The 24,014-nt window shown below is 50.8% G+C and overlaps 1 protein-coding gene and 1 long non-coding RNA gene across 5 annotated transcripts in view; one reads left to right on the forward strand and one right to left on the reverse strand.

Moving 5' to 3' along the window:
• The window catches only part of FAM222B (family with sequence similarity 222 member B), a 35,441-nt gene that overhangs the window by 10,880 nt on the left and 547 nt on the right, over nucleotides 1–24,014 (reverse strand). The window contains exon 1 of one of the 4 annotated variants that reach the window (XM_084493228.1): nucleotides 12,674–23,991. The exons of 2 other annotated variants lie outside the window; for them this stretch is intronic. The gene's annotated coding sequence lies outside the window, so the exon portion shown is untranslated. Of the gene's footprint in view, nucleotides 1–265; nucleotides 4,291–12,673; nucleotides 23,992–24,014 lie in introns of those variants that run through there. One more of the 4 variants, XM_084493227.1, reaches the window with a different exon arrangement.
• Nucleotides 5,605–16,635, forward strand: LOC311421410. Its single transcript, XR_014684854.1, has 2 exons — nucleotides 5,605–8,640; nucleotides 9,860–16,635. It is a non-coding gene; the product is annotated as an uncharacterized lncRNA (long non-coding RNA).

Genomic DNA, 24,014 nt, shown 5'->3' on the forward strand with positions numbered 1-24,014 from the left:
GAACAAGGTCTTTAGAGGCCACCTGGCCCAAGCCCTTGCTGCAATCCCCCCTCCTACAGCAGGACACAGCACTGACAGCCAGCCACGAGCGCTCCACAAAGCTCAGGAAAATGATGCAGCTGAGCCAAGCTGGAGAAATCCGTCCGATTTTCCTCCTTGCCCAGATCTCCACAAGCATCAGCACTGCTCTACAAGCACTAGATCACACGCACTACCAGAAATGGAAGATGTGCAGCTGTAAAACCTTGCAAAACCAACTCCACACCTGGATTTTCTGCTCGCCCTCTGCAGCAGGTGGAGTGCTCAGAGTCCTTCCCGAGGTGCTGAGACACAAACACCCATCACAGCCACGACTCAGAGGAACTTTAGCAACTGAGCCGTTGCTTGCCGTCCACAGATGAGATTTCTTCATGACTCTAAGTATGCAATATTCAGGGAAAACTTCACAGACATCCTGTGGGCAGCAATTTCTTGCCTCAAATTACACCCAGCAAGACCAAAAGAAAAAAATAAGACTCCAGCTCCTTTTAATCAGGAGACAAAACCACCGTACACTGCCTGAGCTTTACCTGCGTGAGCAACAGAAATGCTCGGAGTCAGCAAGAGAAAAAATTGTATTTTTCTCATTTCATCGTCTTTGTAAGACTAAAAAACAAGAGCTATTTCTCAGTGGAAAGCAGGCAACAAAATTAAGAACCTTCACCGCAGTCGGAAAGCCACCAGATCACATCACACCCACCCAACTTTTGCTCTCGTAAGGTGTGATGCCAGTCCAGGATTACCTCTTAACTGCATGGCCAAGGGAGTTTGGTGTCTGAACCATCACTGATAGCGAGTGCAGCCCTGAAAGAGAGCAAAGCCTGCTGCAGAGCAGCACAGCACCCGGGCTGAGCGAGCAGCAATTCCTCCAGCGAGACAGGGGCAGGGGCTGCTCACCATCAGCATCAGCATCCACGACAGCCCCAGCACCAAGACACGGATTGCAATATTTTAGAGCATGCTGTAAAGGCAAGTTGCTCCTGCAGAGAGATAATCACTTCGGGCAATGCCAAAGGTTCACACAAGACTGGGGTGGCAATAATAATTTTAAAGGAAATATCTGACTTAAAAAAAAAAAATCATTTTGAGTGGAAGCATAAAATCGTTCTCTTAGCCTGATTTGCAATAAGCAAATTGATGCCATCTAGGTCACTGCTGAGCATTAAAAAAAGGAATTCAGACTTAGGCAGAAGTGCTGACCATGACTCCATTACTGAATTCCATATTATAATTAAAATCCTGCTCCGTTTTTTGTTCTCCATGAAATTAACATTTCTACAAAACGGGTATCTCGGTACTTGACAACAAACGCATTTGAAACATCTTTACAAATGCATTAATTATTTTTTTTTTGTTAGAAATTAATTGACGTTTATTCCTTATGAGATTTCTCCTGCTGACCCTCAACAGGAGCTGGTGCGGACAGGTCGAGCAGACCACGGGGCTGCCACGAACTGAGAGCTGCTGCGTGTTTGGGTTAAGGTGAGCATCCCTGGCTGCCTCACACCCTCGTTACGCCTCGGGTCAGCAGCTCAGGGTCCTGACACGGGGTCTGCAGGGCCCATCGCCCCCTCTTGTGCTCGGCTTTATTGCCTCTAATTAGTCCAGAGCTGGAGAGAAACTGAACTTGGCACGGCAACAAATCCTACCAGCAGCCTTGGCTCCGAAGCTGCAACTTGTGTGGGCACCAGCACCTGCGAAGCTCCCCACGCTGCCTCGGTCCTGGGAGCACACGAACTGTGTTACTGGGGGAACTGGGAAGGGTCAAAGCACTTTGCACCGTGCCAGGATCAGCAGCACCGTCCTCTAAACTGGTCAGACTGGGCAGCAGGCTGCCCGCTAGGCTCTGGCAGCTGTAAAACCCTTACCTTCAAAGTTTTTCAATCGCATTGTAAAGCGCTTCTGTGCATCACCAGGCACAGCTGAACGAGCTCTGTCTTGAGAATGTATGCAAAAAGATAACGTACGGTGCTAGAGAAAAACAATCATTAGATTAAATAAACAAATACCTCTCTTTGAAGTGATTTTAATCTTATCTGGCTGCAGGATATAATCCTACCAGCACGCGGACTGCAGTACGCTCTAGGAAATAGTTAGCAGGTTTAGACACATGAATAGATTTTTTTTTTTCTCCTAAGATGCATTAATAATTAAAACGTTTTAAGCTTAACAAGGATTTACAGTGCTTGGGGTTTCGGAGTAACTATAACGTTGCCACAACGACTGTTCCAGCCAGCCTTACCTTGTTTTTTTTGGTCTAGGCAGCGCAGCGCATCCTGCGGAGGGCAAGCCAGGGTTCAGGGCACGACAGGGAAACTCACCTCTACCCACCGCCAGGGACACCACCCCTGGATAATTTCAGCAAAACTTACCAAATATCGCCTTTCTGGACTGAATACATCGCGAAAAAATACGTGCATGATTTTCTGGCTGATATCCCAAGCGTACCACTGCCTCTGCCAGGCCCCGCGCCAGGGGGAACTTTGACACGGAGGAGTAAAAGCGAGGTGTAAAGCGACTCGGCACCGGTAGGAAATCTCTCATCCTCCAACACAGCTTTATCATTACATAAACAGACCCCACACACCGAGTTATTGCCAGGATTTTAAATACGAGTGCCTGAAGCTCTCGAGAGGCCTTCCAGGGTAAGCACACAAAGGAAACGCTCCCCGTAAACCACCCCCGGGCAGTGAAATATGGGAAGCCGAGCTGCTTTAGACGAAAGCAAGCTGCTGAAGTCTAAAGTTAGGATCATGAAAGTAAACACGCATGTTTGAAATTCCAAACTGCGGGCTCGGGGCGGGAGGGAGCAGGAGCATCTACCCGCACAAAAGAAAAGCTCGCAACTATTCCAAGTCTCCAGCACCCCGGGGTCCCGTAAGCTGGGAGTTAGGCACTCGGGGCTGACCGACACGCTTCGCTTCTCCTCCTCGTTCACGAGGTGGCCACGTGAGATTCCCGAACTGGAGGCAGGATTTATGGAGAACCCCCAACACGGGCTGCACGGCCCAAGTTCACCATACATATATGTGTGTATATATATATAAATGATGCAAACGAGACCAAAAACGAAGGTGGGTTGTGAAGTTTCTTGGGTCCAAACGTTTGCAGGAGCTTTCCAGGGAATATAATTGAACCTGGGCCCATCCTCCTGCTCCAAGGGAACCTCGGCGTCTCATTTACCCCCAGCAGGCTGCTCGGGACCGAATGAGACTCAGTCCTTTTCCTTCTCCTGAAGTAACCTAAACATAAAGGGGGGAAAAAAATTTGTTCCCATCAGCTGCACACGCCGAATCCCCTGCCAACCTCGGTGCTCAGGATGGTTTTTTTCCAGCCTGCTGGGTTTTACTCAGCACCCCGGTGGTCCTGCAGCTCCCTGCCTCTCTCCAGCCCTGCACAGCCCTCTCTGCCCGGCCACTCACTGCACCCTCTGCTTGCTCGGGGCTGCTGAAAAGCCGGAGGGAGATCTTACCTTTTCCTGGAGAGAAATTACCAAAGGAGCACCGTGCTGGCGGCCAGCTGGTAGCTCATCCCCTTAATGATTTTTTTTTCTAAACGGAAAAAGTGCAAAATAAGGTGCGGAGAGGCGGTCTTTTGAAACGGCGATAAATCACGATAGCACCAGGGGTGTTTGGGGGTAAATAAAGAGGAGCACTGAACAATAGCAAGGCGCCTTTCCTAACGAGCACAGTGCTCTGTCAGCGTCTGCCTGGACGGGACCTCTTGGCTTCCTGCACCCGGCTGGACCTTTTGCAGAGCCCTGCAACAGTTCCCATCAAAATCAATCCCTGCTCCTCGCGGTTTAATTACCTATGATTTCGCTTGTAAACTGCTTCACCTTTCAGGCTGACCTCCATTTACAACGTTACTCAGGCAACAAAATTAAAGAGTTTGGAGTGGAGAGCAGGGAGAATTGAAATGTGCGGGGCGTGCTTTGGGGAAAGGGCAGGCACCTGCTGCAGCACAGCTCCCTCCCCGAGCCAGGATGGCAACGCTAGGTGAGTGGAGGAAAAAAGCAGAAGCTTTTGGGTAAGAGCACTTAAATGGGACGCTGCTCGTATCACGCTCCTTGTGCCACGCGTGACATCGGTTCCATCAAATCCCCTCCTCGGCTGACGCGGCAGCGAGCTCAAGGTTATGCTCTCGGAGTTTAAAAAGCTGTTTTTAGGTCGGTCCCAAGAGATTATTTTAAAACACGGCACAAGGCAGCTGCTGGAGAGGAGAAGAGTCGGCTTTAATTGTACGATGGGTTTTTTACATAGCTTCTGACCTTTCGTCTAATTGAGGCCTGAAGAAGGGAAAAAAAAAAAAGAGGAAAAGCTACACGTCACTTCGGTTATTAAAATCCATCAGGCTCAGACTTTAGCCCTGGGATAACCGCAGCCAAAAAATTGACTCGCAAGTAATTATCACTGCTATCTGCAATAAAAGTTAATTGGACATAATTGAACTAAAGCCCTAATCTGAATGAAGCTGTTGCTGGCAAGAAGCCTGCTCCTGCCTGCACTTTGCAAATGAAACTGCTAAGCAGGGAAATGGACAAACACGGGGCTGCTCCCACAGCCTGCAAACAGCTCGTTAGCTGCGCCAGGAGAAAGCCATTAGCGGGGCCCGTCCTCACCAGAAGAACCTTCTGACGATACCCAGGTGGGACAGAGGGAGAGAGTTTCCAAAGCAAGTTTTCAGTTTTACAGACCTCGTCGTGCTATTGAGCAAACCCTCGTATTTGTCAAAAAATGCTCAGTTTGGTGAATCTCCCGTCGCTGTAAAATTATGCACTTTTGGAGCGTGGGGAGATGCTAACTCCAAAGGTTTCCAGTGTTGATAATTCGCCGCCTTCGTGCAGTCTGAGGGGCTTTCCTGAGCTAGGACGAGCTGCTCTCATCTCCTCCGGGCAGCAGACTGAGCTGCACAGTGCAGGTGGCTGGGGGCAGGGGGTGTGGAACCAAATTCTCGCCGATTTGCCCAGCCTGGTTTGCATTTTTGTGAACTACCAGACCAGAAAAGGGCAGCCGTCTCCCGTGCTGCTTTAGAACTTCCTCCCAGTTTTAATTATTAACACCCTGCCCTTCACCAAAGCGTATCGAAGCACTTCACAAACATCACCGAGCCCGCACAACCGCTCCGAGACGGGCAAAAATTGCACAGGGCTCATTTTACAGAGGCTTAAGGGGTTTTTGGACCAGCTTTATATTACAGGACGGGTCTCATGATTATGGAGCTCGCCTACGACAGGAGAGGTTGAGGGCTGTAGCTGGCTCACCACGGATCCCTGACGTGGTTTTGGATGAAGCGTTTCATCACCCCATGCCACGGTTGCTCCTTCTGAAAAGGATGGTAGCGGGTGACAGTTTGCTACCACGGGAGAATATCCAGGAAGACAAATTAAACTGCAGAGCATCCAATACCCCCTCGACGGATCACTTACAAGGTCAAAATCCGGGAAGGAAGGGACTGGAATCGGACCACACTTCGTACGCCTCAACTCCATTTACTCACCGCTGCTCCTCTTCATTTTCATGTGTCAGGACAGAGGAGAATTTTAGCTCAAGAAAGCTGCAACAGAGAACTAGTGATATAAATTCCCTTTCATGACCTAAATCAGTGGCTTATTTTACTTTACTCAAAGCCTATCACCTCTTTTTAAGCCTATTTTTAGATTTAACTCCACATTTTGCAATGTGGCAGGAGCTGATAGACAACACAGCCCTAAGTAGGTCTCGCCAGGTGTTGCAGGTCTCTTCTCAGGCTAAGGGAAGATGTAAAAAAGACAAGTCAGAACGTTTGCAGGGCCTGGCCACAGCTTCAAAGGAGGATTTCTGGCTGTGCTTGAAACACAGATGCCAGTGGTCAGCTATGAGACAGATGAGATACTGCCCTCACCATGGGAACTCGAGCAAGAAATAGGAAAATCAGCCCATATTCAAAGGGAATTTGAATAACTTTGGATCTGCCTCCTCTGAATTTTCACTAGACTAAAGCACTCTGACCTTTAATTAATTTTCCTTCTCCTTTCAAATGGTAACTTCCAGCTCCGAGGCTTTTAACGTGGTGTTGGCAGGGGTGCAGGAGCAGGCTGGGCTGTACCCCAGCGATGTCGAGCAGTGCACAAACCTGCACGGTCATTTCGGAGAGAGCACAGGGTGCTAACAACGGCTGAACTGCCACAATGAACATCAGGGGCCGGGTAAATACAGCCCTGCCATCGATGTCAGGGCTGGCCCAGGATATCAGGCTTCGATTCTTATTTTCAGAAGACAAAAAGCTCCCTGCCAGTCGCTGTAAAGGCTTCGATTCTTATTTTCAGAAGACCAAAAGCTTAACTTTCACCGAAAATACCACGTTTTTCAACGAGGTACTAAGGGAAGCGAAGCAACATTCCTTCCTCAAAAGCATCCATTACCTTTGGGGCAAACTAAAGCCACGTTCCTCCGACTGCTTGAGCACCATCCCTGCTGTAACAGGGAACACAGACCCAGGAATCCTACACGTCGGTATTTCGGGGTATTTAGGTTAGCCCCGACGACATGCCCACGAAGCACGCCCCGAACAGCCAGCCTCCAGGATGCTGCTCGCACACAGCCCAGCGGAGGCAGGTTTCACCAACAGCCGCTCTCTCCCTTCTCGTGCACGACTTCCTTCTGCCTTCAAGCGATAAGAAACCCAGCTGCAGGCTGACCCTCTTCCCAGGGCAGAGGGCACGCTGTTAACAACCACCAGCAGCACGCCGGTGTGTGCCCCGTGCCTGTTCCCTGCCCCTTCCCACGCCTTAAGGTGGCCAGGAGCAGCATGAGGTGTAATTCTGGGGTTTGTTTTACCACGAAGGACGTCCAGAGAGCCTCCCTCGCGATTTCTCCTGCACCAGCGCTGGGCCACAGGCCTGGCTGAAAAGGAAGCTTTGCTTAAGCACAGCCACAGAAGGGGAAAGGAAATGTGAAATACTTCTCTCTCCAGTGGCTGCCTTGCACGGATCACCGTTATCTTTAGCTTCTCTCATTCCAAATAACCCTGTAACAACCCAGAATTAAAGTCTTAATGGGGACTTACACAAATGCTTACGGCTGCACAGGACAGAACAACATTTTGTCCTTTAAAAATATCACCAGAAGTTAGAGATTCTGACAGTTCCCCGAGCAGGAAGGTAGCTCTCCTCCTCTGTTTCGTACAAGCTGATTATTTAATATTTTTTCAGAGCTAACTTTGAACAAATTTCACCTACATGCAACACACAAAGAGCAAGCCAGATGCGCTAGATATCGAAAACTCCGCTTCGAGTCCCGCTTTAAAAATAGACTCGCTTGAAAAACGAGAAAATATTTGCAAATAAGATGAGGCAGAATGAGCTGCACTTCGTGCAAAACCCAAAACGGAACTGGTGCTAGGAACAAAAGCAGTGACTCACTCGCTGAGCAGGTGCCGGGGTGCGGGGTGGACACGGTGGCCGGTGGCACGCGGGCTCTGGGTCCTGCTGGCCATGCACGTGTGCCTTCCTGCCCCGTGCACTCACGCTGCGAGCTGCTGGGCTCAGGGCTGAGCTGTTTGGCCACCGAGCTCGGGTCCCACCTATGGGGCAATGGCAGCAGCCCGCTGACAAAGCAGAGGCGTGCACAGACCATTTTTGAGATAGAGGAGTGGAGATGGGCATCTAACCCGTCACCGTGCCGGGGCTTCCTGCCGGACCCCGGCCGAATCAGCTCGGAGATAGATCCACGACCGTTTGCAAGCTCCAGATAAGAGCTTCTTTAGCTGGAGATGTCGTGCAGCCCTGCTGTCGAGATGACAAGCCTTCCAAGAACTCGAACAGAAGCCACCACACCAGCACACGACACTCAGCAGCGGCCAACACAAGCCGCCAGAGGAACACGGAGGGGATGGACAGGTGCTGCTGTGTTTTCCTACCGACTTCCAGACAAGGTGCCACCGCCCCGGCGGCTCACAGACACAGACCTACCATCCTCACCAACCTGCCACGAAACTCGAAGGCCGTCTCCTAACTCTACAGAAAAAAGGAGATGAAATGCACTATTTGGGAGGTACCATACAGAGCCCGTGCTCTGCCCGGTGCCTTTCCAAGAAGGATGAAAAGTGGCCAGCGGCACCGCTGACAGTTCAAAACAGCCCTGGGGAAAGCAACACGAGCACGCAAAGGCATTTTCAAGGGCACAGGAACCAGAGATTTTTGTCTGCTGGCCCCACAGAACAGCTCCGAGCGATCTCACCTACTTCTCTGAGCAGCCACGAACACATCACCGTCAAGAAGAGCTTACACTCGAAGGGATTCCTTTTCCCACAGCAAGGTTTACTGACTCCAGGTGAGCAGGAGCCTTTGGTTTGCTTGCGTGTCCTTCCCCCTTTGCACTTACCTTTTTATATATGAAAAAAGAAAGAGATGGTGATAAATAAAGCGCGTGGACAGGCCACAGCTGCAGCTGTAACATCCCTTGGATGTAAGCACAACCTGGCTGCAGGGGGGAGAGCCTGGCCGAGCGCCTACCCCAGAAAGTCACCGAGGCAATCCCCCAACGGTTGCTTCATTTCCAGGCAATTTCTCTGCCCTACCATGGAGTAACCAAGCTAGCTGCGGTCAATGAATTCTAAAAGGTAAATTTTTCTACCTTCAATTAACTGCATTAGTAGTGTTTATAACCGTGCGATTGATAAACGCTCTGCAGAAGCTGTAATTAATGTATTTTTTTGTCTTGGAACACATAGCGAACCCCTTGGCACTCAGACACTTAATGAAAAGCAATTTATCAACCTGCTTTGAATAGCTCAATCCGACTCCTTAATGCAAGGAGCAGCACGCTTTGCTCAAGGCGCTCCAGCTCTGTGAAAGCAACGCGTGCTGCAGAATCACAAATGCCACCAGACACGGTTTGGATTTCGATAGGGATGACACCAACCAGGATGCTCATCGTGCTGAGGATGGGGTATTTCAGTAGGATCTGGGGCTTAGCTGGGATCCTGGCCCCGGGTGCAGATGTGGTTTTCCAGGAATGAGGTTTAGAGGGTGCTTTTAGGACGTTGGACGAAGCTCTGGATTCTCCTCCTGTGCCTCACAGCCACGCAGCGCTGACCCGCACGGGGACGCAGACAAAAATAAAGTGCTTACGGAGCATCTGAATGCTAATTTCTCAAATTCGGTGTTGCTTCGTATGTTTGACACATGCAAAAAATAAAACAACTCCACCGCCAACAAAAAAAAACCAGCGTTTAGAGGGAAAGGCTTGACATCGCAGAGTTTTATGTCGGTATTAGCTGCTGGGGGGATTAGCCAGCCTTCAAAGCCTAAACTCTAAACTCGCATTTCTGGAAGCACAGGCTCCAAATATTCAATACAGAAATGGGTCTGCCCTCCATATGGCAGCCTGCATGGAAGGATTACATATTTCCATCGCACACGTGAGCCTGCTCCCCGTTCCTGCAGCGTCTTGCCCTCTTCCATTTGTCTTTTGATTCAGATAAAAGCCAGCGCAGATCCTAACTGCTGATACGGAGAAAGGCACAAGACACAGTGTGACTTTGGATGAAGGAAGGAAAAAAAAAAAAAAAGGACTCGGGTCCAGACTGCTAGAGCATGTCAAGAGATTGGCTTTGAAACTACAGAACCAGAAATGAAAGCGCGGCTTTTTTATTTGATTTGATCAAAGCAACTGGGGACTGGGAGGGGGGGGGAGAAAGAAATCACATCCTACAGATGCAGGCTAAATTTTAACTACTTCACACATAATGCGGGACCAGCTGATCCCACAGAGGCATAAATAAAGAGAGAAAACAAAGAGGTAAAGTCACTCTGGCTCTGAATGCGCTCTTTCCACAGATCGCTGCTTCAGGGTCTGCCAAAGAGCAACAGGAACCCATTTCAAAGCAAGAAAGGCACAGGAAGCGTGTACCCAGCACTCTCGCCAGGGGCACACATTTGAAGTCTCCAGCGAAGAGCAGAGGAGCGAGCTCCTGACGACACAGAGAAAACGCTCACAATGCAACGGCTATTGGGGTAAATAACCTGCTCCTCCCTCCGGGACTCTGCTCCCCAGATCCGACTGCGAGGTAGCAGCAGCGTGAGACAATCCTCCAGAGGCAGGCTTTGTGCTGCCCGCTGAGAATTACCAGCAGGTAATTCTTTCTCCTCGCCCAGAGCATCCTCTCTGATCCACGCTGGGCACAGGAGGAGGAGGTTTTGCGGAGTACAACCCAGAGCACGGGTTCTTGCAGGCCCCAAACGGCAGCAGGGGAGAACCAGACGGCCGCAGCTGCCCCCCTCCCTGAGAGGAAGGGTTATAAATACCTGCCGGGTGGGCTGCGCGCTTGTGGAAATGACTGGCTGCAGAAGGTGAGCCGTTTCCTCCGGGTTAGCACGGCCAAGCTCTTTGCCTTTCGCTAAAAACGAAGCAGAAGTCATTTTAACACGTGAGGCAGACAAACAGTCGCGCCCAGGGGATCAAACAGCTCTCCAGATGTTTATTTTAAATGAAATTCAGAAGCCAGCACGAACCAGATTTTAAACGCTGAATAATCCGCACCGTGATTTGCATGAGAAACCTAGGAAAAAAAAAGGGTAAAAGGTTGCGTCCTACCGCTCCGAAACTCTCCAGGAACATGCAGGGGTCAGAAAGGACGTCCTGAGGAGGAGGGCAGGAAGCAGGGAGCACAGAACTGAGCAGCAGATCTGTTCCCAGGCTCTTCAGCTGACACCCCCAAGCACGAACAGCCCCGCGCTGAAACCTGACGGCTGTTGAGTGCATTTCTGCCTCCTGCGCTGTGTGCTCCGACGGATGCTCCACGCACACCTCCTGGGGCATCTCATGTGAGAAGCCTTTTGACCTTCCTCACCAAGATTATTCATAATCACGGGCTGAAAAGCGTCTAGAAATCTCAGCCCTACATCTTGAAGCTCCTTCCCACCTTGCTCCTGGAGTGAATGCCTCCTGATTGTGCGAAAGCAAGAATATTCAGCCCTCAATCTCGTAGCTTGGGTGTTATGCTGACAATGTCTCCGGAGAGCGGAAGAGAAGCGAGGACAGATTTCCAATAGCTCAGATGCTGCTCTGGAAGAAAAGCTGCTACACAGCAAGAGAGATAAATAGAGAGGGAAAGGAACACGCCGGGGAACTTCTCCCAAGGTCACATCAGGATGCCGAACGCCACCCATCTGCAGGGGGAGATTTAGACGCCGGGTTTAACCACCTCCATCCATTTGCTTGTTGGCAGCCACTGTCCTCATTAAACCAAACTGGTTCTGAGCATGAAAGGAGGGCGCAGGGAAGACGGTGCTAGCTAATAAATACAACAGGAAAGGCAACAGAGGTGGGCCTGGATGGAAAACGCAGCCACGCAACGGGCAGAGACTGTGCAGAGCCAGCGTGAGGCTCAGTGACACGGCACATCCCCAGCGGAGCCTCCAAGCCAGGCTCGTGGCTCCTGACCTGCAGCAAAGATGAAATCCTGCAACGTGCAGGCACGAACAGCACCGGGATGCCAGCAGGAACCGGAGCTTTTACGACTCTGCTGCCACGCAGGGTCACCCGCCCGTCCCAGCTCCTCACTGCTTCGAAACGCAGGCTGTCGACACGTGGCAGATCACCCAGGACAGAGCGTGGCGTGAAGGAAAAGCCCTGCCCCAAATATTAGATCAGTTCCTGCTGCGTGCCCTCGTCACAAGAGTGCTTCTCGCCCGTCTCAGCGCTCTGACAGACTCGCTGGGCAGAATTTCAAGCTCTGACAAAGTGATCTTATCACTCCTGCGCCGCGCTCGCTACACAAGCCCCTGATTCAGCAGCATGTAAAAAAAAAAAAGAAAAAAAATCTTCATTTGCATGAGAAGCACTCGCTGATCACAAAGTCTTCTGTTCAGCACTCCCCTTCCCATCGGCAGCAAGATGTGAGAGCTCTGCTCTCATTCTGCTGGCGGCCGAGGTGGAATATTCTGCCTGTGCTCCCCACGTTTGAAGGCGATCTTTCCCCAAGATTTTCCTCGTGTTTCGGAGTACCACAAAAGCTGCACACATCCAGTGCCAAGGCCCTCGTGTGCGATGCTTTCACTGGCACTTTTAATAACCCTGCCGCACAAAGGAGGTTTCATATCAACGCGCAGCCACCGCAAACACCTCCAAAATGTCTCAACAAGTCCAGTCTTTTCCAGTCTCCGTTTACAGCGCTCGGTGCCACGGCTTGCAGAGCTTAAAGAGGACGGACTGCCATCGAGAGGGAGGTGCAGTCATGCGGAGAACAACGCTCTGATTGCAGTGAGATTAATCTCTGTCGTGGGAAACCCAATAAAACACGTATTTTGTTATCTTTCTTGACAAAGGGGCTGTTAAAGCTTAACTGCGTTAGCAAAGTTTTGCCTTTGGACTAAGCCATGAGCCTGCAGCATGGAAGTAACGCACACCAGCAGAGGCAATTAGTCGGTTCTCTCCTGATTCGGAGGGAGAAAGTCCACGGTTTCAGCAGCTGAAGACTTTATGCAACAGTCCCGTGCCCTTTCCTGATCCCCGGTGGGTCACTGAGGCTGGTCCCAGCCTCCAGGCAGCTCCAGAGAGCTCCTACCAGCTCTCACCTCCAGCTACCTGCCAGAGCTTGTCACATCCCACACACGCACCCCGAAATCACACAGGACCCTGAGCTAACTCACCAGAAATACCTCCCATCCACGCGGCGACGCGGTCCCTGTTTGGCAACATCTCCTTTCATCTCAATCCAGCGCCGAGGAGTCAGGATCCGATCCCGAAGAGGTGCCGGGGCTGCTGCTGCTGCCTCCCGTGCGTCGCCGAGCATCTCGGCCAGCGCGTGGCCGCGAGGCGACGGCCCTACGACGGCTGCTGCTCAGCAACTCGTGGAGGCTGCATTTTGGAGCATGCTGCTCTAAGCTGCTTTGCTGGCAATTTCTGGCCCGCGCGGCGTGCGAGAGCACAGCCCCGGCCTCACAAAGAGCAGACCTGTAAATGACATCTCGAGGATTAAACTGATTGAGATGCAATTTGCCTAGCAACCATTCATTAAGCAGAGTTCACAAACAGGCCAGCAATCTATTCCACCTCCTTATCCGAGCAGTAAACAGATAGCAGTCTCTGCTGTGTCCTCTCTCCGCCGGCTCAGACACGTTGTAAACAGATTTTTCAGAAGTTTTGACTCCTACGGTCAACGGCGGAGCACAAATCCTGCCCTCTGAGCGCCAGGAATTCGGTTCCAGCCAGCGCCTCGCCGGCCTCGAGCAGCTCCAGAAGGATGACAACGCAAATCAGAAGGCGAACGGTGAAACATCTCCCCGGGATTTTCTCACCTCGAGCACTAAGTCTTTATCCCAGCCTCCTAACCCAATCTTTAAAGAAAAATCTTCATCACATGAGCATGTGGCACTGCTGTCCTGATCGCTGAAGAAGACTCAATGAAAATCTTATTCCCCTCCTTCGTCTTCTGGAAGTGCCTTTCAATTCCTTTCAAAGTTTTTGATAAAGGTTCCCCCCTTCAGAGAAGGAAGGAAAAGTCACATTCTCCCTCCCATTAAGTGTCTTTCCTCAAAATAAGCACGACAATGCCAGTGTCATCAGCTAACATCAAGCCAGCTATTTCAACGTCAAGAATTCAGCTGGAAAGTTTAAGCGAAATCGTGATTCTGCGTCATTGTTTCCCCACACGAAACATCCGATACTACCCCGTTCTGCCCCAAAATTAACCAACAAAGCTGAGCTCGGACACATTGCAGACTATATACCTGTACCTGCATGGTTTTCCTTTTTTCTTCTGGGAAATCACTGTGACATCCAGCACGCTCTTACAATTAAATATGCAAGAAAGAAGAATTAAACTGGCTATGAATAATTAATCTCACATAATACTACTTCATAAGGGGAGTCTGGCTGAATATTCCCATGGAGGAGACATCCCCAAATACAAGGCACATCACGACCAGTGGCTTTCCTTTTCTTATAGGGTCTACGAGTAACTCCATGGCTGCTGCTCGGTTCTGGAATAGGTTCTTCCCGGCCGTGCCTCCCTTCTCCTCCTTTTCCCTGCCCATCAGGGTTCAGGAAAGCTTGAAGAAACGTGCGAGTGTCGCGAGAGCTGCTGCACCGCTCATCTGCACCTCAGAGCTCGCAGGCTTCCCAAACACTACCCATTAAAAAGCAGAAAGCAATTATCTCCCTTCCCAGCGGAGGATAAAGCAAGTATGATGCAACAATTACTTACAAGATAGTATCAGGTTAAGGTTGGGAGAGAAAAAAAAAACAATTAAAAAGGTTTGCAGGAGCTAAGGAATGCAGTTTGCTCTCCCAGAGCCTATCTGGAGGAGAAAGATAGCATCAGCTCGCAGAGCAGACCTTCCTGCTCCGGGTTTACTTTTGGAGGCTACGGGACATAAATCGCAGCAAAGCTACGGCCCCATCCCTCCTGGCTCTGCCTCACTAGTTTCTAGAGCAAAAATCAACTGAAAATAGGTTTTTAATTGAAACCCTGAGTTGTTTCACCTAATATTTGCTGAAGTCCTCATAAAATTGGGATTCGGCCCTGGGCACTGTGCACTAGGTACCCGTGGGGTCAGCTCCATGCTGATCACTTGCTCCACGCGGAAATCCCCAGCTCCCCGACGTTTATCCGAGCAGCACGGCACGCAAACAGCCTCCTGCTGCAGAGCACGACTCTTGGAGACATGCATTTGAAATCAAACCACACTCGGTGCTGCTTAAAGCAGAGCTGGGCACAGAGATGGTGACAGCCCTACGGCTCAAGCCCCCGCTGGAGGATTCAGTGCTTTTCTCCACCGCAAACACAAGTCGGGGGTCCTCCTCCACGCAGGCAAAGTCACGCTGGAGATGTGCTGGTTTAATATGAATTTTCTATTAAAAATTAAGAAGATTAAATGAAACCTGTGAGCTGGAAGGTGCCACGAGCGTTGCTCCGCTGCCGTGCTCGCTGCCTGGAGGAGCTGGAGGCAGAGGCAGACGGGGATGGGGCACAGCACTGCTGGCTTTGGGATCCCCCGCAGACTTCAGAAAGACTCCTTTATTTCAGCAGGAGGCGAGGACGGCGGCTGCACCCCGGTGCTGCTGGGTTTCAGTAGCACGGGGGGTTTACTGCCTGCCTTCTGCTCTTCTTTTTCCTTCATGCATGCGAGGACAGGGCAGGTGGCTCTCCATCGCATCCGTGGCGAGGGCTGGAGGAGCAGAACCCCATTTCCAGGTGCTTTTGGGGGTTGTTGCTACCAGCCAGGAGCTGGATGGAAGGTGGAGCCCGTAAACACATCATCCTGCTGAAAATCCCAGCGCCTTCTCTCCTGACATCCAGTCCTCTGGGCACCAGCACTGATCTTTGCGAGCTCGTCCCTTTCTGCCTGCCCGAATTAATCACCTTGCCAGGAAGCATCCTGCAAATCCCCGGAGTTTACAGAAGCCAAGTTTAACCTTCAGTCCCTAGGAATGCTAACAGAACAGGAAAAAAAAAATTAACCCCGGCGCAACGACAACAAAAAGTCCGTAGCTGCACTCCTAACGACGCAGCAAAACGCAGCACGTGGCGGTATTTCCGAGCACCTTGCTGGGGATAAAACAGCAAAAGGACCACAGCTTCCATTTTGAGGAGCAGAGGGAAAAGCCAACGGAGCCGAGGCCGTCAGCAACAAGGCACGAGGGTGGGAGAATTAAAGGGAATACAGCACCACGTTTAAGCAATGGTAGAAATGTCACTGATTTGAGAAACAAGTCACCTTAAACGTTTCAAATTTCGCCATCTCTGGTACTTTTCGTGGCTTAGCCTACTTTTCCCAACCTCATTTGCATCAGCCCAATAGGCCTCCTGCTGGGAGGCATTAAAATGGCAGCCCCCCATGGAGACGGGCTCCCTTCACCAAGCCAGGCTGAAGGACTAATAAGTATTCCTAAAACATTTTAAAGCCATTAATGGTGTTTAGTAAACATTTATTTAGAATTAGTGCCACCGGTAGAAGCTGCCTTAATGTGCTCTGCTGCAGCATCTGAGGGAAAGGTCGGGCAGAGCAGCAGGTACCCCCCAAAAATCCCAAAAGCCCCAAATCTGAGGCTCCTGCCCTATGCCACCCCACTGATTTGCCATCCCCGACCCCAAAGCCCCTGTCTGGGTATCAACGTGTGATTCCCAAGAGCGCAGGGAGCCTTGCAGACCTCGTAGCTGGGGTTTGCAGGGGGGAATTTGGGTTCCTCTGACCACCCGCGGCTGGAGGTGGGCGCCCAGTGCCACGCCTGGTTCCCAGCAGGGAGCTGTGCAGGATCAGCGCGTGTTTTTGTGGTGTTTGGGTGGCTGCAGGACAAATCCACTCCACTTTTGGCAATTCATTCCGCCAGCTGAAGGGAGAGACCAGCACAAATGCAGTGTCCAGCTCGGCGGTACCGATACCTTGAGGATTTGGTACAAATGCAGGGTGCTCTCCACGAGTGGCCGGGCGACGCGTTATCTGCTCGGAGCCATCTGCAGAAAACCAGGTAGGGTTTTATCGAAGCTCTGGAAAGCAGAATAAATCATTTCCTCCGTATCTGTGATCCTGACAGAGACAGACGCTGCAAATCCGCGAGCCGGCGAGTGCAGGCTTGTCTGGTTAGCAGAAATAAAATTATATCGGCATCATATCTGATTTATTTTTAATAAAAAAGAAGGCAAACCAGACCTTTAATATTGAAACAGTCACAGCCAGCACCTCCCCAGCCCACAGGAGACATCACATATAGAGTAGAATTGTGAAAATAAACCCAGGATGGGCAGTGGCATTTCTCCTAGGAAGAGCCATCGCAGTCGAGACGCGTTTTAATTGTCACACGTAATGAAAAGCACCCGATTCCTTCTTCATTTGCTGTCCTTATTGCTAACAGTGTAGGGCCATGAGGTTTCTCAGGGTGTTTTCTGACACCACCAGCATGGCCGTGCCCCGTCAGGGGATCAGGAGCGAGCCCGGTGGCCACCACCACACAGTAAAAATAGCGCTGCCCCCTGCCACAACGTCCCTACCAAGTTCCTGGCACCATTCCCTGAGGCATCTCTGCATGAACACCCCGTGGAAGTGGGGAAACTGGCACTGGAAACTCACCGAAGGGGAACGCTGATCCCTTGGGACATCACAGCCACTGCTTTAAAGCCTCCTTTCCCCAAAGAGCCCTCAGCTCCATCTCCGAAAGCTACCAGAGGGTAGTAAAGAAATTACATTCCCTGAAAGCACTGTGAACAAGAGAAACTCCTCCCAATTCAGTGAGAAAATCCTCGCTGAATTTGGTCCTCAGGCAGCAGCCACGTCCAAGGGTCCACACAGGGTGACTGGGATCCGTGTTTTATTTCCTGACATCCTCGGAGTAACTTCTAACACCTGGACTCGCGGCTGCCCTGGGTGTTACTGGGTGAGCCGAGCGCTCCAACGTGTGGATTACGACAAAAGAGCCACCAAGCATCTTCAGAGCTCACTTTCCTCCACAGATGGAGGTTCCTGCGCTTCCACGGGCAGTGCTGCACCGGAATAAAATCCGATTTAATTGGCTCCTAAACAGCCGAGCAACTGCTTTCATTTGATTTCAGCGGCAGTGATTCCTAAATCAAGCGGCTCGACCCCCAGCACGGGATGACAAGCAAACAGGACAAGCAGAAAGGGACATCACAAAGCTACCTGGAGCCCCAATCTGTCAGCCCTGGGATGCCACACAGCCCTGCAGCACCCACTGATTAACCAGGACCAGCAAACGATCCGATCTTTGCTCCAGAGGAACCGCTACAGCGGCTGGGATTGAACCCTAGGTGCAATTTCCCTCGTGCACGCTAGATGGGAGCATGGAAAACCTTAATTCTTTCCTGCCTTGGCTGAATGTTAAGTGGCTGAAATGTATAGCACGCTGTCACATTCGGAGAAGCCTCTTCTGTCCTTCATCTGCAGCTTGGCTAATTGACACGCTGCGAGTAAGAAGCTGCCCGGAACTATTAGGCTAAGCTGTGCTGGAAATGAGTAGTAAATAGGAGAGAATATACAGCAGAAGTATTAACCAGAGCATTCAGACCGCTTTTTAAAGCACACCTATTCCATTTCCAGAGCATTTCAATAACCAGCGCCGATGAGATCCATCACAGAAATTGGATTTAGGTTTTAGAAACGTTTGGCTTATTTTCACAACCCAGTGATTCTATAAATACCACCTTGGTCAGGAAGAGGAACGAGAGATGGGAAGGTGCAAGAGGCTTCAGGAACGTTGCTGGAGCTTTGAGTGGGAAACACATTTCTGAAGATACTGGGGGAAGCATGGGGAGAAACAGCGCCCCGGAGTCTTGCAAAAGGATCTCAACACAGATGAGAGCAGCAGAGCATCGAATCTCCCTGGGATTTCACTACACAGAAGTCTTCAGGAAAGTCTCTTAAAAGTCACTTGTTCCCAAACCAAGCCATTTCTAAATTTAACCACCGAAAAAACTCGACTCAGACAATGGCACCACCAGGAAGAAAGGCACTGGGAAGAGCTGCTCTCCCTCGCCCGCTTCGGCCTTTTCACTTATTGATTTTCCTCCACATTCATTCACGAACGCTCAGCACGGTTGTGAACAGCCTGACGTCAAAGAACACGCGAATTACCAGCTCTAGGAACACATCGCCTGATCCAGAAAAGCCGAGGGCTCTCCTGGAAGTGCACAACAGGCTGGGGAGCGGATAAAGGGCAGCCAGCAAATGCCCGTGGTTCCCTTCTACAACGAAGCCCAAGCATCCTCTGTCATCCCCTAAATGGCTCTTTGCCCCCCAAACCATCAGGCTTCGTCCTCGGGGTCCTCGTTTACCTCCTGAAACTCAAGGAATAGGAATAAACTCGCCAAAGAACGGGCTGGTTACAGCTGCTACGAGCCAGCCCCGCTCGCCTCGCAGAGGGTCCCGGTGTCACCTGCAGGGCCGTGGGGAACAGCACACCAAGACAAGGCTGAGAAATGGTGACAGAATAAAAGGAAGAATGGAGGTGAATGACTTTGCTGGAGAGTGGAGTAAGAAACTGGGCGAAGGGCTCCCCTTTCCAAGTGTTAAGTGTTTTTTTTTTTCCCGTTCCATGCTAAAATAATAGATCAGCAGAGGAGGAAGTTACTCCGGGGAGTGGAGTTTCCATTTTTTTGGAAAGGCTGACACAACGCCCTTTCCATCCAATGGAATCTGAAATACACAGATTTATGGGATTGGCTCGAGACAGCCATCGTAGGACACTTTTCAAAGCCTCCTGCGTGCAGGAGCTGCCTACGGAGAGGAACAAAACGAGCGGCGAGACAACAGCCACAGGAAAGGGCAGGGCTGCGGGACGCGAGTCCTCCAAAAGGCACGTTCCAAGTTTTTAAGCAAGCTGACAGCAAGAAGAGGGATCGCAGGATACAGCCGAGGGTGCAGGGGGGGCAGGAAACGAACAAACCCCGCGGCGCTCCGTCCTGACTTCTGCAGACAAGAGCAAACGAAACCACGTACCGTTTCTTCTTCCACTGCGCTCTCCCTCAAGCCCCGAGTGATTTTTCCCTGCCTCCATCCACCCGACAGGGTGGAATTAAGGGGCAGGCAGAGCCTGGCTCCCATCCTAGCTGCTGAGCACAGGACGGGGAGACAGCCCGAGTCTGAGAGGAGAAATTACAGAAAAGAAGCGAAAGGGAGACAGGCTCCGAGCAGCAATGCGCATCCCCTCACCTATTTCCACTCGCCCTCACGTGGTTCCCGAATTAGAAACAATCAGAATCCTGCTGGAAACAATATACAGCTCCCTAATTGGGTTGTCTGCGCTGCAGACGTCAGCAGCGTATCGCCTGGCGGATCGCTTTTTGAGTGTTTTTTTTCTTTTTTTTTTTTTAAAATACTAAAAATAGCTTCGCTTGCCTGGTTCACCTTCCCTGCACCGCATCGCTACGAACCTACAAATCCCTCACTCACCGCACGGCGGCTGCGAGCTGGGGGCGTTCAGGATCCGCTCCCTCCGGAGGCAGGATGCGGCGCCTGGAGCCCTTCGACAAAATCTCCCCGCGAGCCTTGTCTCGGATGCGCTGTGTTTACAGAAATCCTCATTTCTAACACATTTCCCTGTAGTACGCCCGTCAGAGCATCTCGTTAGAAGCCTGGAGCAGCTCGGCTACCTCCGAACAAATAAAGAAGCCAGCAGCTCGCTTCAGCTGCCCCGTGTGGTTTGAAAACTTTAAAGCCTCACCCCACCAAACGACACTCCTGTGAGATGATCCCGGTAACAAAATACCGCTGTTTTCTTCACAAAGCCTGGGAACTCGGATCTTCAAGCACAGCGTCAACGAGTTACACGCTGGGAATCCACAAACTGAGCATCGTTTCTGAGCACTGCCGGAGAAAATCCTAACAATAAACCACATAAAAAAACAAGGGGGGAGGCGTGATGGCAGACAGACTGCACTGGAAAAGGGTCTGCAGGGTTTATAAAGCTGGATCAGCCGTGGGCCACAGTCACTGCTTCTTTAAAATGCCCAATTTAAATCAAAAGCTGAAAGAGGCAGCCAAAGATCCTGCCAGTCTCTGGCAGTCCCAAACCGAACCCGGCTCAGGTTGACTGAGGCCAAGCTCCTGTTTTGGATAGGAAGTTTAGCTTTTGAAGAATGCAATCCACAGGAAAATATCTTTGGGCACGTTTAAAAAAACAACCTGTGAGGATCCCAGCTGGCAGGACACCTTTTAGTACCTCTGTTCCTCGGTAGCTGACTCAGTATTTGCAAAACAACTTCTTTATAGAAAGAAAAAAAAGATGAACAGTGTGACAAACTCCTTCGAGCATTCATAGTCAAACCGATGCTGTGCAATTAAAAATTGCTCACAGAGCCCATTGTGATTAAGATTTTACCACGAGTCACAAAATGCAGTGGGGAAGTGGCACAGTGCACAAACAACGGGTTGAAATTCTTCGCTTTCCAGCCAGAAAAAAGCTTCAAACGCAGTCCCTTCCAGATTTCACCAGCCTCTGAAACCTGTCCTCACCTCCAGCAGCATCTCACCCCAAAACCCACCCCAAAGGCTCCAGCAGGCTGAGGGACGGGCAGCCTGATACTCAAACGGTGGCTGTGGTGTCTCAGCGAACTGCTACGTGCTCCTGAGGCAGTTCTTTAAAAGTCCCAGCCGTCTGCTAAATAAATCAGGCAAGCTGAGCTTTGGCTGCGCTCTCAGTGGGGTGGTTAGTAATTCCATAAATCCTGGAATCCTGGAAATGACCAGGCTTTAGAGAAACGCGACATGGACATGACTTCATCGCCCATCCCCATCAATCAGCGCCTCCCCTCGCTGCCACAGCTCGCCTGCTGCAGATTGGGGTGCTGAGCAGCACGGGCGCGGGACGTTCTGGCTCGGGGCTCTGAGGACAAGAGGTTTTGGGGTGGCAGGAGCGTGCCTCTGCCCTCTCCATCCCTGTGGGCCAGCCAGGAATGAGTCAAGGGCGAAAACGGGGAAGAATAACCGTGAATGGACGAGCCACGGTGGAAGGGAAAAGTGAAGGAGGAAACAAGGAGTTTCCATCCCATATCGTGGTGTTTCGGTGCGTGCAGCTGAGGACGCAAGCTAAAGCTCACACACATCTTAAAGCAGTCTGCATTTCTGGAGAGCACAGATACCTCGACAGAAGCCTGACTTCTCCTCTTCATCTCCAGTAACAGTTCCCAGAAGCAAACGTAGCTAAAGCAGTGTCTCTGTCAGAGGACAACTTGAAACAAATACAAATAAGACCGGAATTACGGCAGATAGCCAAGCTGCAAAGAACAAAAGGGGGTTTTAATTTGATGTTGGGAGAGAAAGACAATCCTACGTGGACACCCTCCAACGTACTTCTGATGTTATTAACAGCAAGAGCACCTCAGGCTGTGCTAAAGCAGAAAAAGCGTGAATCTATTTGCAAAGTGAATGGGAAGGGGGGATCAAAAATACCATCTTATTAAACGGCGTGCGTTTGGTGCTAAGTGCATTATTTATCCGCTCGAGAAATTCCCCAAATGAGAGCGGGTGCCCGAAGTAAGGTCACTGCTCGATGTCAATTCCAAAGCAGAACTGCGCCTTGTGAGGATTTCAGCACATGCCTGCTCTTTTATCTCAGCACAAAACGAGATCTATTTTTTTTTTTTATACACTTCAAAAGCCACGTAAGGCAACAAATAAAACACACGCCGAGCACGAAGGCCCAGAAAACATGCCAGCATCTCTCAGCAGTCATCCTTCCCGTGTCATCCGTTCTGTCAGATTTATCTGGTTTTGCTTAATTCGGGTTCCACTGATAGGCATCTTTCCTCTCTAGACCATCAGGCCGGGTAGACTTGAACTCGATGTGGCTTCTTAAAATAGCAGAGAGAAACTACAGCCTATTCATCAACCGCTCTCCCAGCTCCAGCTCTGCTTAGGACTCTCCCCGAAGAGGGTCAATCTCTGATTTCCTCACCTCAGAAATTCTACCCGACCGCACCGTGTAAAGAGCACTTGAAAAAACAGATACAGCCTTTCTTTTTTGGAAGCTTTTCCCCCTGAAAGCTGTATTTATTGCGGAACAATCCTATATTTATTGTAAATCCCACTCTCCTTTTGTCCTGACTCATACTTGTTTGTGATCCAAAACCTCCTCTACCAAAATCTACCAAACAGTCAATTTTCCCGTGCTTGCTTTCCGTTCCTGCTGCTTTTTTTTCTCCCCTTTTCAGGTCCTCTTGGACCTGTTTTGCACCGCTCCAGACCCACCTGCCTGCTGCTTCTGCATCCTTCATTCCCTGGGCTGCTGCAGGCGGTGAGACCTTGTTCTCTTCATCTCTAATATCTGTAATATGTTTCAACAATGTCTTCCCCGCTGCCTTATAAATCTACTTAAATGAATGCACTTCCTAGCTAAGGCAGCTCCGCTCCTCCTCGCGTTTTTAACCTCTTTCAGCATCAGCCCTTTCCACTTTCATCGAGTCAAGGAGCCTCACGTGAGGATCAGGTCTCTGTGACAGCACGATCCTGTAACCTGTGCTCACAAGAGCGGCTTTCACGTGTGTTTTCAGAACAGAAAAGAATAAAACGTCCACTGAATTCAGCCCATGATGGCTTTTCCCTCTACGGACTGCTTTCTAAGCTTATTTTGGATGAAAAATTGCAAGTGCTCTGCTGCTGCTTCCCATCCACGTGAAATGAGTAACGCTGGGCTCTAACAAGTTCAGATTCAGGTGGCAAAGACCCGCTCGGAAACGCGTGCGCAGGGAGGAAAAAGCAACCATCACGAGTCTGCTCCTGCCAAGGCAGCAGCAGCAGCCACAGGACTGAATCAGACAAAGTTCCTACAGCACGTACCCAGAGCCCACGGAGCCCAGGAGGAGTTATTTGAAGGTATCCCCGCTGCTCCGGCACAGACACCGCTCGGGAGCCCTGCGGGGTGCTGCTCTCTTACAGCCACCCCGAAAACAAAGCAGCGCCTTTCTGCAGCAAAGAGGTAAAAGCCTTACGGGAAAAAGTTTTCTAAGAGAGCTTACGTTTGCTTGTGACTTTAGTTGTGATAAAAATGAACGAGAACGATTAGGACCATCGCAGAAAGTGGGTGCAAAGTGTTCCTGAACTAGGCAAGGCCAGAACCGGGCTGCACGGGATTTATCCTACGGGCGGTACGGGGCCGGGAGAGGCAATGTCAGCGAGGGCAGCACACCTCGGCCAGCCCCACACCACACAGCCGAGAGCTTTCAAGCACTTCACCTCCTTCAAGCAGCCCGGCCGCACCTCCTCCTCCAGCTGTCTTTCTGCGCGTTTTTTTTTTTTTTGTGTGCGTGTTTTTGCATTTTTTTTTTTTTTTTTTTTTGCTTTCCCCTTCACGCTCCGCCGTTCAGCTTCCCGTTCAGGTGCTCCAGAAAAAGGGCTGGCAGGAAATCAGAGGGCCCAGGGCGGCGTTAACAATGGCTCTTGCAAAACCGCGCCGCCGAGAAGCCGCTCCAGCTCCTTCCCCCCCCCCCCCCCCCACCCCGTTTCCACACACCCCTCCCCGGTGCCTCCGGGAACCGTGGCA

Source organism: Aythya ferina (assembly GCF_964211825.1).
Source record: "Aythya ferina genome assembly, chromosome: 19".
Classification (NCBI taxonomy): domain Eukaryota; kingdom Metazoa; phylum Chordata; class Aves; order Anseriformes; family Anatidae; genus Aythya; species Aythya ferina.